Genomic DNA, 10169 nt, shown 5'->3' with positions numbered 1-10169 from the left:
TAGAACAGATGAAGGAGCAAATATTAAGTGAGCATGAAGAACTGTCTATAGGAGGTGTTCTGGTCTCTGAAGCAGATGTGGGGAGAATCAAATTAAAAATGATTCAGCAGGGATCAGTGATATGGAAAGAGATCAAAGAAAGAATTGGGCAGTTTGTTTTCAAGCCATATCAGAACCTCAAAGGAGTTGTGAACACAATGGAGCAAGAGGTGAATTTGAAGTGCATTGCTCAATTGGAAGCTGAGGTGGTACAGCTTGTAGTAGCTGAAAAGTCCAAATTTGAGAGCAAGGTAGATGAAACAGAGGATATACTGGAATATAAGACGCCGAGTGGGTTTGCTCTGAAAGGCACAATCAGGCCAGAGGAGTCCCATATGATGGGGATAGAAAGTCCTAGTTCTAATCCTTTTAAGCTTGTTAAGTTGAAATCGTCTGTAGGGAAGCTGAAGAAGATTAGAGCCCTTTTTCAGACACAGGAAGAAGGAGCAGGTGCTGCTGAAGGACAAACATCTGGAGCTGCTCAGAAAAAGAGCTCTGATGAGCACGTGAGCTTGCTGATGGGGGTATGGATAAAGCCTTACCAGATGATGAGGACCCTGAGGCGGTGATCAACATTGCAAAGGAGGTTTAAATGGACGTGGAAGCTCAGCAGGAGCAGGTCTTAGAGATTCAGACTTACCAACTGGGTCAAGCATAGTGATGCTCGGAATGTTTACCACAGTGTTTTTCAACACTAGTTTAAAAAAAAAAACAAAACAAAAACAGACAAACACTAGGCATTTTCTTTTTAGGGAAATTTCATTTTGTTCTAGACACTCTCTTTATATGATCAAAGGTCTACTGCAGAAATCAGATTTTGCTGATCAGGGATTGATGGGTTCAGGTCAAATTTTTGGGAAAAATTTAGCCACCAGGCTGTGCCAAGTGTTAGGGCTTTCTTATGTAATTCTTAGACCTTAGTCAAAGGGCTTGGGGGTTAGTTACGTGTGGATGTACCCTTTGGGATCTGAACCGAGTGGTTATTCCCTGACAGTTGCATCTAGGGAATGCGATGATTCTGATCGCTAATGAATGAAGGAGAAGTTCTGCTAGGTCTTTGCTCAGCGTTTATCATGTCTTTCTTGATGTTTATGCAATCATTATGCTGTCGTGATAAATCAGAGTCTGTGCTCTGAATGGTGTTGAGTGAGTATTGTTTGTTAATTTCTTGTATTTAAAGGCTGAGCTATATAGATTATTATCAACCTTATTCCAAGATGGAATCTTATTTATGGAACAACCCTCTACAACAATGTCAGATGGGAAGTCACCAAATATTAACTCAACACAATGATCCACCATCTTCCCTTTCACCTTTCTTTTAGTACAAATTATATTCAACGCTTCCATAAGTCCACTCATGATGGTGGAGGGTTGCTTTGAATTCTGAACATCCAAAGCAAGATCTACAATGCTTGCATTAAAGGCAAATATAATTTCTGTCACAATTTTAAATGTTAGCATGGCTAGGTCAAGTAGGGATCTTCATTGTGATATGTATGGAGAGTCAACTCACCTTTTGGTTCCAAAAATGTCTTTAGTGGATCTCCAACGTTCTCAGTTTATTCTCCACACCAATGCTACTACTCCCTGCTTGTGTTACTTACCTCTTGCTTGCCTACAAGGCCTGTTCTACAAGTTGTCTTCCTAGGTTTACAGGTGGCGTAAGTAATGTGGCTCCAATGCAGTATACTGAGCATGGGATGTAATGGGAGTATTCTAAACATATGAAAACACATGCAAAACTCATGTTACATCATGTAATTATATTATAACACATGAAAGGCAAACGATTCTCACTTACCTCATGTGTAATCTTAGGCTGTGCTCATAGAATGGAAGACATATATGTAATTTGACATTTAAAAAAAATGCAAGTTATGAGTAGGAAATTACCTTGAAAACAAGTTGTGTGAGTATTTGAATCGGAATCTTGTACCAACCCTTTTTTCCTCTTGCATCAACTATCTTGCTGAACTTTTCTTCTATACATTTCTTATCTTCTTCATCAAATTCCAAAATAAGAGTAGTAAGGTCTGATTCCCCAAGTTTCCTAATATGAAAAAGCTTATCTCCAAATGTGTTGGGAACATACTCATTGATCCTACCACACAAGACAACATTTCAATCAATGATCCAAAAATGTACATTGGTCAATCAGATGAGAGAATACATAAGTTCAACGGGAGAGAAATTTCTTACTTGTTCAATCGGGTGAGAGAAAACAAGATTTCCCCAACATCATTGTTCTCAAATGAAACAAAATCACAAACAACACTAAAGTGCATCGACGAATCATTTTGGTACTCTATAGCATCAAGAACACAATTATAAAGAAGTAAAAGACAAGGTTTGACCATCGACATAAACAATTATGATATAATACTCACCTTCTTTGATGTAATCCATGAATGCTTTGTGTGATGATTGTTTCCATCAAGTATGTGGATCATTTTGCCGCTAATTTACGGACCCCACTCTGCATTTTTGTTCAAGAGTTGCTCAAACCTATCATTCATAGTCTTATATGCATCACTCCAAGACTCCCTCCTCTCATCTGTCAGGGGTGTCTCCTCCCCCTCTAAATCAAGGATGGAAATAATAAAGGACCCCTTACTTTTCAAGTAACCACCCATCTTCATAAAAGACCTTGATAGAGTTTTCTTTGTTGATGGACTTAATTTTTGATTGCTTCTGTCGGAATGAGCCTACATAGAGGGATTTTTGGAGGTGGTGTCGTAAAATTCACCTTAATTCTCTCTAGGAAACCTTGAGGTGTACTAGTTTTCAACAGCTTGCGAAATATCTCTATCTTCCCTATCTCCAGCTACAATGTAAGTTACTTAGTAATATGTTTTTGAATTAATTCTTTCTCTATCTATGTGAAGTCTTTGTCTCTAATTGATTTCAAAAAACCTATGTGAATCGAACAATCTTTGTGTTTTTGAAGTCCTTGTGTCTGATCTAAATTTCATGTGATTAGGCCTTTAGTTTGCTTTTATGATTTACCAAGTCTTGCACATCATGAGCTTTAACAAGGGTAAATTACAATCTACAATGAGGTTGCTTGGGTTGTAGAGTAGAGAGAGGTACAAATTATTTTTCTCTTCCTCTCTTGGATACATAACCATAAAAGCCAGAGAGAGGTACAAGGCTTAAGGAGAGAGATAAATCTCTCTTATGTGGCACAAGACCAAGTCTTGCACATCATGAGCTTTAACAAGGGTAAATTGCAATCTACAATGAGGTTGCTTAGGCTATAGAGTAGCACATTAGCTATGGGGAGAAAAAAATTCAAGAGGATTAGCTGTCATTTATTCACAACACGAAGACGTACAAGTGATTGAAGATAAATAGGAGGGCTTAACCTTGCAACTTTACACACACAAAACCACTTGGTGGTGGGGGCGACAAGTGATTGAAGATAAATAGGAGGGCTTAACCTTGCAACTTTACACACACAAAACCACTTGGTGGTGGGGGCGACAATGGTCTTGGGTGCCTATGACGCCATGCCATAGTGTAGAGAAGAAAAAGGGAGGGAATAGAGGCCCACATATTAGCAAATATACAGTAGGCGATTGCACAATATGGTAGGAGATTCAAGGCATATGGTAGGCCTGCATATTTGTGCATGAGAGTGAGAAATGTGAGAATCTTGAAACCATGGCTTGAAACCATACTGAGAAGCTTAAAACCATGGCTAGATACGTGAGAAGAGTGAAGCCATACTAAAACCATGGCTTATTTGGCCATGTCGTTCAATCACACTGAGCATGATTGAATGGCACGGCCAGATAAGCCATGGTTTCCTCAGTGTGATTGAATGGCACGGCTAGATAAGCCATGGTTTCAAGCTTGTCCGTGCTGTGACATCTCCACTCGTCTCATTATCGCCCAAGAGTAGATAACTTTCTCTTCCCTAAGGGTGGTCTTCAGGTGGTCATATTGAGGCCCAAGATGAATCAATAGCTACAACCTCATATGTACAAATGAAATAAGATTATATACAAGGTTAAATCACTCCACAAGCTTGAAACCATGGCGTATCTAGCTGTGCCATTCAATCGCACACTGAGCACGATTGAATGGAATGGCCAGATAAGCCATGGTTTCAGTATGGTTTCACTCTTCTCACGTATCAAGCTCACAAAGGATAGCCATGGTTTCATTGACAAGGATAGCTCACAAAGCAAACCATGACTCACAGCTAACAAACTCAAAGAGGTCTAGTCCATGATTACAATTAGCAGTAAAGAGGAGGAGTCGTGCACAGCTCGCAGAGCCAACAAACTCTAGCAAAAAAATAAACAACTGAAACAATACTGAGAGAGACCTTTTTCTTGGGATTACTACCGAATTGGAAAGGAGAGTATTTCCTGAGGCATGGAGCTCTCTTTATTTTGACTAAAGCTGCCCTCCCTTGCGCCCTCTCCTGCACTCACAACAGCCGCCTCTCACAAACGTTGTGTTAGGTCTCATAGCAGAGCTGCCTCACAAACGTTAAGGTCTCAACATTGAGTTTAATTACAATGTTTTTAGGTTTGTGTGTTTTAGGTCTCAGCATTTTTACAGTTTTCTTGTGCATATTACCTATATACTATATGTTTTGATCTTGTATACACTCCAATGCATGCACCTTGTTACTACATATCAAAAATTTTGGCTCAAGTGCTGTGTGTGTCTGTGTGTGTGTGTGTGTGTGTGTGTGAGGGTGGTAAGGAGTACCTCCTCTTCATCAAATAGGTGAGTTCCTCCATTCATGAATTTTTCCTTGATTCTATATTGAAACTATGTACATGATCTAAGGGAAAAGGTGCTCTACCCTCCAAACTTATCTCAAGTAGCTTTTTCTTTGAATGGTTTTGAAAAGTAGTTACCAAATACTAGCTATGTCCTATTATCATTTGGACATATCAAAGTCGAGGCCCAAGTTTTCATAAGCAAGAGAGTTACAATGGGTGATGTATGTCTTAAGTGGTTTTCTCCTCTTCCGTTTTGTCAATCCTTACCATTCATTTACAAATTTGTAATAATCATTGATACAAGTAGGAAACTAATATTCAACTAAATGCATACTATATGTAGTGGCTTGGCTCTTAAAGGCACCCCCATAGCCTAAAGTGGCTTGGCTCTTAAAGGCAACCCCATAGCCTAAAGTGTGGAATTCTTCCAACATATTCCAATAAAGAATTTGCTTGTTTGTATGTGGGCGTGTGTGATTTAGTTATGTATTTGTCTATTTTTACAAGTTATTATTACTACTATTATTTTTATTTTTATTGGGTGTCTCTATTAAGCTTTAAAAAAAAATTGTTTGTTTTTGGTGATTCTCTTCTTTCTTTTAAAATTATTCGTAAGTTCAGATTCATTTGGCCTTATGAAAGTATATATATATATTCCAACCTTAACCTAGTCCTCAATTGACCTCTTGAAAAAATCTATCATTCAAAAGCTATTATTGACACCTCAATGCATCATTACCAGTTCTCAAAAAAGTTTGCAATGACCTCTTTTGTTTAGCAAAAGCCTTTGAGCCTTCATAACTAAAGTAAAAATCCAAACAATCTTAAAGCCTATATCAGAAAATCTTTGAGTTACCTAAACAAACTAGATTGAAATACACAAAATATTTTACGCAAATCAAAGTATGTCCTCATCAAGAGAATACTGTTCTTAGTGTTCTTATGCCATCACACACAAGCTAACTTCACTGTGATAACTACCTCTAAATTCATTATTTTGCAAGAAACCCATGACCATTACATCCTTATAAATGCATCCTCATTTGAGATAGCAACTCAATGATAATAAGTATTTTAAAATCCCAAGATCCAAATATATTACAACATTCCTAATGGAAGAAATTTAAAATTGATGAATACACCCTTTACAAAGATGGTGAACCTATAAGACAATATTCTAAGCGTGGGGTTATGCTTCCCTTCATAAGTGAGTCAAGCCCCAAAGAAGATAAATATGACAAACCCTTCAAGTGGCAACATCCAAGAAACACATGAAAAAAATAAAGAGCCACTAAATGGAATATTACACAAATTGCATCAAACAATGAGGCAAACAATGAGGCTATGAAGAGTGCAGTCAAAACTAAAAAGAACAACTTACCATCTTTGTCTCAATCAAGAAGGTGACCTTAGATGAGAATCTCATGAGAGAGCTGATAAGACGTCAACTAAAGTTCAGTCTCTTAGCTAAACAGGAATTGAACAAGGTAAAACCCGAGGTCAAGTACAAACCTAAAAGCCAAAGCAGTAAGAGGACCTTTAGCAAGTGCTAAGCCATCTAAATACTTACTTAAGCAATGCATACATAGCCTATGGGTGAGCTCAAATAATGATGGGATAAAAATTTCATGATTGACCCCGCTAATGCTAGGTAAATGAATTTAGCACAAACCAAGGAAAGACCCAAAACTTCACATTCCCAAGGATTTGAGTGTGATTTGAGTGTAGAATATGAGAGGTCTCCAGAACTCTTGCAAAAGTATTAATATGAGAAAGGGATGCATCTAAGAGGAAAGACCCAAAACTTTACATTGCTAAGGATTTAAGCGACGAATAGGAGAGGTCTCCATTAGAATTCTTGCAAAAATATCAATACACACATTTCCCTTGGTGAAATGGGTGCATCAAGAGGTGCATCTGTTTATTTTTTATTTAAAGATTAGATTACGATTCACGTGATGTGGTGGCATGATGCGATGAAGTACCTTGTTAACAATCCTAAAATGGGATTGATCATGGTGATAGATATAGATTAAGCAACATAATTAAGGTGGATTAAACCACACTAAGAACTCCATAAGAGAGAGAGATTGCACACTCAAGACACAAGCTCTATTGCATATCTCAATTGAACCATACAATGACATAGGCCCTCTAGCCTTATCCCACTTTACACATCATCATGCCATATGGCAACCTTTATTCCTTATCCTCTTTTGTGGCTCTCATAAATCACATCCCATACAATAATATCTTGCACCTCTAAGGTGTGTTCACATACTCAAGCAAATACCCATTTTACATTGCACATTTCAATAGTACCCATGCGGCAGCAAACAACATGAGAGGATTCTGCTGCTATGTGCACCCGCATGTGGCTTTCCTCTTGTTGTTGCTGTTGTGTCGTGGCCGCTTCTATGTGTTGTCGTCGCACACTGGTGTGACGTAATAAGCCATTTGTGGGATGGGCGCTATTGCCTTGGCTATCTATGCATGCTGTTGTGTAGCCATGGCGTGGTTGCTGGTTGCACCACACACCCGTGAGAGAGAGAGAGATAGAGGTAGAGAATGTTTACTCTTCTACTGCCGGTAAATTTTTGTGCGCTCCTCTTTGCCATCGGTGTTGCCCTCGTGGGGCCGGCTTCTCTTGCTGCTATGGTAGCGTTGTGGGTGCCATTTCCCGCCTGTGTGCCAGTGGCCCTTCTTGCTATATGGATGGGCTGTATGTGCCCTTGACCCCATTGTTTTTACGCTTGGGTGCTGGTCGATGTCTACTCCTCTAACTCGAATTACGCCCACCTATACTCCCTCTCGACTGCTGTCATCATGCTATGGGGTTGGCGTCTCTTGGTGCACACACGATTTTATGCGCCCATTGTACGCTTTGTCTCCTCCTTGTTTTTGTGCTACTTGGTCTCGGCTGGTCATCGTTGTTCTATTGTGAGATGGGGCTACAGTCTCTGTTGTGGGCTGGGCTATATGCACCCTAACACTACTTCCTTGGTTGGGTTATATGCACCTCCCACTTTTCTCCTTGCCACCAGCTGTAGCAGTAGAGAGAGAGAGAGAGAGAGAGAGAGAGAGAGAGAGAGAGAGAGCTCTTCCCTCACTTGTGATGTTGCTCCCCCGTTCTAACAGAGAGAGAGAGAGAGAGAGAGAGAGAGAGAGAGAGAGAGAGAGAGAGAGAGAGACCCTTCAAGCTTTCCATGGTCATGGTTGCTTTCTTCTCCTCCACCCACATGCAGTTGACCGTGCAGAGGATAAGATGAGATTCCCTTCAAAAAAGTTAATTCTATGGTTCAAAAAATCTTAGTGGGCTTGGTCCCCTATCATGTGGTGAGGATGACACCTACACTCTGATACCAATGATACGAAGTCGTACTACATGGAGATACACGAAGAGGAAGAAGGCATGGCTCTAGTTCATCTCCCAGTAGAATGAGAAGTCCCCCATTCTGCCGGGCTAAATGTAATGGCCTGCCTGCCCACACTAGCCGGGATGCTCGTGGTACTATGACCCGAGCGTCTCACCCCTGAAAAATGGCCTCCAAAAACAAAGACATGTATGATTTCCAAGAAATGTTGCCTACGTGCCTCATTTCTTGGAAATCATACATGTACGAACCCTCATGTAGTTACTACGGGGACTATGACAAATGTCCTCCAAAACAAAGACATGTATGATTTCCAAGAAATGTTGCCTGCGCGCCTCATTTTGATTTGTTGGATTCGGAAGAACTACCACCAAAAATGGAGCCCCACGCCACGCCATCCCACACCCCAGCCCCTTCGTGGGCTAACCCCACCCCTTGCTTTTTCCTTCTCTTTGCTACACTTCTTCTAGCACAAATAGTTTCTCTCCTCCAAATGTTTTTTTCTTGACAAAAGCGATTGGAGCAAACTTATTGGGAGAAGGTGAGCTCGAGCACACAAAAGACTGAAAATTTAAGGCCAATTATCATTGTTTCTTTGAGAAATTGGATAAATTTGACATGCTTTACCCTACATCATACAATATTTTGACTCCATAGTCCAAAGAGGGTGCAAGGAGCAATAGCCCAAATACCTATCAATACACGATAATATACCATTGCAATTTTGCAAGAATATATTGCGGGATGGGACATGAGGTGATGGTGCATTTAATGGGAACAAGAACCAGGTGGCGTTGTGGACCGTTCACGTAATTCCTCCTATTGCCCTTGTGATGCGATTTTTTCAAAATGAAAATCCATTTTATCATTTTCAGTGAGAGAAAATATTCATTTCTAATGAACGTTTTTGCTAAATATTCCATTTCTAATATATAAAAAACCAGCCATTAGATCTGTCATCAGTCTGTCTGCAGAGCTCCCTTGCATCGTTGTCAGTTGTTTCCGTTGAAGACCCTCTGTTTATATTTAGATTTAGACTGTCCTTTGCTTTACTGTGAGTTTGCTGGCTTTTTTATTTTTATTAATCCAAGCTCTCCTTCGGCACGCCTTAATTTGGTTTTGCGGTTTAATCCTTCTGCAAACTAAGGTTAGCGATTAGCATTAAGCATGCTGCTGCTCCAGTGTCGATGAGTTTATTGATTGCTTGAGAAGATTATATGATTGAAAGCCCCTGTCATATTAAAAATGGCATTGATGCTTTGTCTTGACGGATAAGAAGTGTCGGATGGCCATTACAGCGATCAATGATGTGCCTGACTAACCGACTGGTGTTGCTTAGGGTTTATATAAACGATGGTAGATTGAAGCAGTAATCAGTATTCGAGGAAATTATGCAGTGCTTATTGTCTCGTCATCTGTTGATTATCATTTTTCTGTCTGCGTAGGGAGTTTTGCGGGGGTGATTAGAGGCGATATTATCAGAAGACCGACGGGAGGGAAGAGGTTGGACGCAAGATGTGCCTTCCGACTAGTTTCTGCAAGTTCGGCTGCTGTTTACTCTTCCTGCTGGTGATCCTGCTGGTGATTCTTGGGAGGGGATGGATCCACCATGCCACGCATACATGCATCGCCGGCCACTCGCTCGCCGGAAAGTGTGGCGGGGGCGGAGGCTTCAGTAGCTTGGCACCCTCCCCCTCCATGGCCATGGCTCCTTCTTCTGGCACCCCAGCCTTCACTCTAAGGAAGCTGTTGCCCTAATCACAGTACTTATTGGACACCCGCCCGGGCGCTGGCGATGGACATCGGTCGTGCAAGTGTGAAAAGCTCCCAAAGTCGGAGAATGCCAATACTTAGTTGCCTGTGTGTGTGTGTGTGTGTGTTTTTAATTTTTTTAAAAAGGCCCTTTTTTGGTTCAACCTTATAGACAATGGTTGATAATTAACATTACAATGGTTGATAAATTGTAGTGTTAGCCTTTATTTAATTCTTTTTTTTTGGGTAATTGGCCTGC

At 40.4% G+C, this 10169-nt stretch overlaps 1 long non-coding RNA gene across 1 annotated transcript; it reads left to right on the top strand.

Moving 5' to 3' along the window:
• Positions 1-8984: 8984 nt before the first annotated feature.
• On the top strand, positions 8985-10040 carry LOC147625724 (uncharacterized). The gene is made up of 2 exons (XR_015268805.1): positions 8985-9514; positions 9604-10040. It is a non-coding gene; the product is annotated as an uncharacterized LOC147625724 (long non-coding RNA).
• Positions 10041-10169: the final 129 nt, after the last annotated feature.

Source organism: Cibotium barometz, chromosome 23 (genome assembly GCF_041138505.1).
Source record: "Cibotium barometz isolate CiBa-2024 chromosome 23, ASM4113850v1, whole genome shotgun sequence".
In the NCBI taxonomy this organism is placed as follows: Eukaryota; Viridiplantae; Streptophyta; class Polypodiopsida; order Cyatheales; family Cibotiaceae; genus Cibotium; species Cibotium barometz.
The sequence above is the reverse complement of the archived record's forward strand: the minus strand, read 5'-3'. Positions and strand labels throughout refer to the sequence as shown.